The following is a 6,000-nucleotide window of genomic DNA, read 5'->3' as shown; positions in this document are numbered from 1 at the left end:
GATCGGATAAGTAGTTCAAAAACAGAGTTAGGACAGTCACTTTTTGGATGCATAAATGGATATATATTTCAATCATGTTTCTATGGTGTACTATCCTATGAATATATTTTACCATGCAATTTGAATCACTATGTTTTGATATCACACAATGAATTTATCGTTGAAATACTAACTGCCTATCCTAAATCAAAACTCCTAAAACTTTGTCTCCTAAGTTGTTCACCATCATGTTTGGCCTATAAATTATTCTTGTCTTTAGAACTTGTTTATATTTGGGGATACATACATGAGCCTATTTTCATTCCCAATTTGAATCAAGTCAATCTTTCATTTATTTGGTTTCCCTTGAATCTTAATCTATTTACATAACTACTACTACTAAACTACAACTTTAGCCTCATCACTTTTTTAGTTCCTTCTCTGACCATCCCTAAACCATACAATAAAGTGACTCAACTCACTTACGATGCTAAGTTACTTTGTTATCAGATTCTCTTATTTAATAAATTTGTGAAAAAATGTCTTAGGTACTATCAGACTATGGAATTCTTAAAAACCATATTGCTAGTAGCCATTCCTCAAAAATTAAATAAATAAATAAACAAATTTTCAAATAGTGAAAAACCTCTGGGGCAAAGTTAGAGAGATCTTCTTTGAAAACTAGCTTGTTGGTGGACAATGTCTTGCAAATAAAATTATAAGATCATTTTCAAGTTTCAACTACTCTTAAAAATTATTTCTAAGTTTCATCACTCCATTAGTGTTGGGAATCGGGATTACTGAGAGGGGAGAGTGAATCATTATTATATAAAATTTCACAATTATTTAGCTAATCAAACACATTCAACAATGCACCAACGCACCAATTACACAAAGCTTGAACGTAAAATATATACATGGAAACCCTTATGGGAGAAAACTATTGAAAATGCAACAAGAAAATCCTAATTTAATTTTGTCCTTGAATTGAATTAGGAATAAAATTGTAATTCCACATCACATGACAACTTGTATTAGTTAACTAAGTTAATTTGAATTAGTTGGCTCGGTTAATTCGAGTTGAGGGTTTAACTTGAGTCATGTAGAGTGTCTCCTACTTTATAGTAGCGTCAATTGAGTTTATTTTGAGTTGTAATTAATTAATTCATTCTAACTGAGTTAAAGATAGATAAATTAGTTCCAACTATTGGAGGAACTAGTGGGAGGTCTAGTAGTGTGGTGTTGCATGCAGTGATCAACTATTAAACTTATGATTCACTCATAAATAACTCATGCATGTCAGATCTAATAGATACCCAATTGAGATTGGAGTTCAAGGACAATGTACTATCAGTTGTATAATCATATGAAGTGTACAAGTGTTGCATGCAGTCATAGGCAGGCCTATGAGGATTGTACAATTCCAATTGAGGAATTTCCCTAATTCATAGGGGTTAATTTCCAAGGAAACAATGCAAGGAAATAGGGACTTGGGAAAGCATAAAATTGGTTAAGTATTGGCCTAGGCTTGTCTAAGAAGTTGTGATACAGATAGAGATAGTGCATAGGTTGCTCGGGCTTGAGAAAAAGCATTGTAATATTCTCATATTTTCTTTCTAATGCAATATATAGATAACAAGGGTTTTTAGTTGTGTCTCTCCCCAAGAAATCATTGTGTAATGTGTTGATTGAATTATTTCTCTTGTGTGCTTTGTGATTTCATGATCGTTTAATTGTTTCCGCTGATGAGTAGAGTAGATTCAAGTCTATTTTTTTAGTAAATTACAATTAGCAGTTTGAATCTACAAGAAATTTCTACATGGTATCTGAGGAGAAATCACTCTAGAAGAGGATAATATGATTTTTCCTTTTGCAAGTGAAATCGAATTTGTAGTATCATACTTCAGAGCCAACAGGATGTCTTTCTATAGATTGAGACTCGAATATGCCCTTGAGGGTACTTCGAACTATATTGCTTGGAAGGATAGGATGGAGGCAGTGTTGGGAGACAACGGGCTTAAGGATTTCATAGACAAAGATATTCCTAAGCCTCCAGCAACGGAAGCTCAAGATCTAGCATAGTGGAGAAAATGTGTTGCAAAGCCGAGAAGGATTATCCTAGAAGGAGTTCGAGATGATATTGTCTCGAACCTCCATGGTAAGGATACTCCATATGCAATGTGAAAGACCTTGATAGACCTGTTTCAAAATAGTAGTGACCACAGGAAGTTGGCATTGAAGGACAAGCTCAGGAAAATAAAGATGCAGAAGGGTGACACAATACCAAAGTACTTGACCAAGTTCACCCAATGTCGCGATGAGCTTGGAAGTGTTGGTGTGACAGTTGTTGAAGATGATCTGGTCAAGCTAGCACTTCTAAGCCTTCCCAAGAGCTAGCACATCTACCAGGATTTGGTAAATGGGAAGGAAAATCTACCAGAGTGGGAGCATTTGCAGTCTAACTTGGTGAAAGAAGAGATTCGATGGAACACCAAAGATGGATCCTCATTCAAGCATGATGATGAGGAGAACTGTGCCTTAGATAGAAAGGCAAAGAAAGGGAAAGCGAAGTCATCCCATTCCAAATTAGATTCCAATCAGGGTGGCAAGAAGAAGTACTTGTCGAAGATTAAATGTTTTCATTGTCAAGAGTTGGGACACTATGCCACAAAGTGTCCTCATAAGAAGGTGGACAAGAATCCATTAGGAGGAGTAGCAGGTGAAGCTCTTGCTTCACAATTTGAGTTGGATTTCACCCTCATTGCTTGCATGGTGACATCGGTGATGGGTAGTGTGTGGTATCTAGATAGTGGAGCTTCAATCCATATGACCGGAAACAAAGAATTATTAAGTGACCTGGAGGAGAAGGACCTCCATATGCACATCGAAATGGGAGATGATGGAAGGGATAGTGTAGCCAACATTGGTATTATTACTTTTCAAAGGGATTCTAGTTTTTCTCTCACATTAAAATATGTCATGTATGTTCTAGGTTCGAAGAAGAATTTGGTTTCAGTTGCTATGTTGGAGGACCGTGGCTACAATGTGATATTTAGCAAAGGACAGGATTTCCTTCGTCACATAGCCTTGGGACTGAGTCTTGCTAAAGTCTAATAGATTACAACATGACATGTTTGAATTGTTTTCTATGCTTTAGTTATGGATACCAATGGCTAAGTTTGTTACTCGTAACTTGTAGAACAATGCCATATACTAATGTAATAAAGTCTAATATACTATTTTATATACTAAATATAAATTCTAACATACAGTAGTGATAGGTCTCTAAATGATGTCTTCTTAACGTTGATCCAACACCTTTTTGAGGACCTTTTTCCATTTTCATACCTATTGCTACAACACGTTTAAGATGTAGCAACACCCTTATATCAGTGCAACACCCCAAGTACCTCGTTATTGCAACATGGTGCTACAACTTTTGTTTTTGTAATATAACCAAGGAGAACGTGTTGCAACTCCCAATGTTATGGCACGACTAAAGAGAATGAACTACAAGTCCATCTACTACAATATGGATAGGGTTTAATGTTGCAACATGATATAGTTTAATATTGCAAGTCCATCTACTTCAATATGGATAGGGTTTAATGTTGCAACATGATATAGTTTAGTGTTGCAAGTCCATCGCTGTAACATGACAAAACAAGTAGAACTAGTGCTACAACATGCCTAAGTCTGATGCTACAACACATTGACAGTTGAATGTTGATCATAATTGCTGCAACTCAGGGATGGTTGGCACAATGCTCCTCTAGCTAGTCTCCAGCCACACAATTTATCATCAATAGATTACAGGCTGACTATTTGACAACCCAATGAAGAAAGTGACAAATTAGTTCGTTGCCAACAAGGAAAAGTTAATTGCAATTGAAGAGCAACTCATCTATCACTTATCACAATAGTTGAACGAGTTAGTGTTTGTTTGATCCTTTTAATTTTTAGTAAAATTGTTGTAATCGATAAGGAAGAACCTGAGAATCTGAAGATTCTCATGGTTTTCCTTCTACATATTAGTTAAATTAAGGCTACAATACTATGTATAAAAACACCCTACTATACTCAAGAAAGGGAGGACGATTAATTGCAAGTTGCGTTATAACTTTCTAGTAATATTACTTTTGTGGTTCTATTCCATTTCCTATTCTTGTTTATGTGAATGATGTGTTGTTAACTTAAGCAATATTCTTTTATAATCAATTTCTTGGCTAAGGAGGTAAGGCATCCTCCTTAGATTGTTACTTCATGCAACCATATATATTAGTTCCTAGTTTCATTTATATTTCTATAACTTAGTTTCTTTATATTGTTGCATTTCACCATGTGATAAATATTATGTTTATATACACTATTGCAAGTCACTAATCAGATAAATAACTCTATTTATTTACATTGTTGTTGATTGCTTTGATATGTAATTATGTTCCTTTATATTAATGCAATTCATATATCTGAATAGGTGATTAGCTTTGTTTTCGAAGATTGTGTTTCACTTACTCTGGGTTCTAGATTAATCGTGTTCTCTTTGATATATCTTATTGGATTTGATTCTATACATTGCAATTTATCAACATTCTATTATTTCATATGCATCTTTGTTCCAAGGATTTAATTTATGCCTTTGTTTGGTGTTACAATGTTAAGCTTCTTAATCCCACTAGGTAGAAGTGTAATTCTACAAGTGTGACCTTTAATTTCTACAAATGTGGTTTTTTTTCCTTGGTGACTTGTAAAATAAATCAATATATTGCTATCAAACTCTCATCTAAGATACTACAACCTCATTTAAAGTTAACAAGGTTGTGTTAACATATAGAATGCATGACGATTTGCAAGTTCCATACAAACACCATATTGATAATTAAATTCACAGTTTCTCATTGTTGGGTGTGGAGCTTGATTATCTTCTGTATTCAAAGGTATCGGCACATTGGACCCCAGTTTGAAATGGGGCGGCAACGCTGCCCATAAAATATTCGCTGCAGGGGGGTCCGGGGGGGCAGCTACGACCTTTGGGGAGCCCCCCCCCCGGCGAGGGGTTTCAGGGGCAGTGACCCCGAAGCTAAGAATAGATGTAAAATTGCCTTGCAAAAGTATAGTAATTTCTAGTCAATCTGGGTCATTCATTAAGCGGAGATCTGACGGTAGAAGTTATGTTTAATTTAGGGTTTTTTTTTTCCCTAGAAGGCAACCCCTCACTATATATGAGAGAATTGTATTGCATCTATGTAGATCTAGATTCCGAGTGAGCAAGAGAGAGGAGATTGAGAGTGAAGAGCGTGTTACAGCGGATCTACTGTAGGTTGTATCTCTTTAGTTTGCTAGATAATATAAAATGAAGGACTGGTTGTTTCTCTGTGGATGTAGCCCAAACTGGGTGAACCACGTATATATGTGTCTCTCTTGTTTTATGCATTTTCTGTGTTTATATTTCTGCAATATTATATGTGTTCCATTGCTCTGCAACATATAATTTTCTAACAATTGGTATCAGAGCTGAAGGTCTATTTGGCTAATAAACTCGCAGGAAACAAGGGTTCCTTGTTCAAGTGGGAGCAATGGTGGAAGATGGTAAGTTTAGGGTCGAGAAATTTTACGGCCAAAACTTCTTGCTATGGAAGATGCAGATGGAAGATTATCTGTATCAGAAAGATCTGTACCTACCATTGGGTGGAAAAACAAAGATGTCGATGGGTATGACAGATGAAGAATGGAACCTTCTCGATAGAAAGGCACTTGGAATAGTACGGTTGTGCCTCACAGCGTCGGTCACCTTCAGCATTTTGAAGGAAACAATGACAGAGGGTTTGATTAAGGCATTGGCGAAACTATATGAAAAACCCTCGGCCTTAAACAAGGTATTTTTTATGAAAGAGTTATTTAATATGACGATTTCGGAAGGTGGATCTGTTGGAAACCATTTAAATGATTTTAATACTGTTACAAGTCAGTTAAGTTCTATAAGGGAAAACTTTAATGATGAAGTTAGAGCTCTGTTATTCT

Source organism: Pinus tabuliformis, chromosome J (genome assembly GCF_031772625.1).
Source record: "Pinus tabuliformis cultivar Carrire ecotype Pingquan chromosome J, CPIR1, whole genome shotgun sequence".
Classification (NCBI taxonomy): Eukaryota; Viridiplantae; Streptophyta; class Pinopsida; order Pinales; family Pinaceae; genus Pinus; species Pinus tabuliformis.
Note: the sequence above shows the minus strand (reverse complement) of the source record.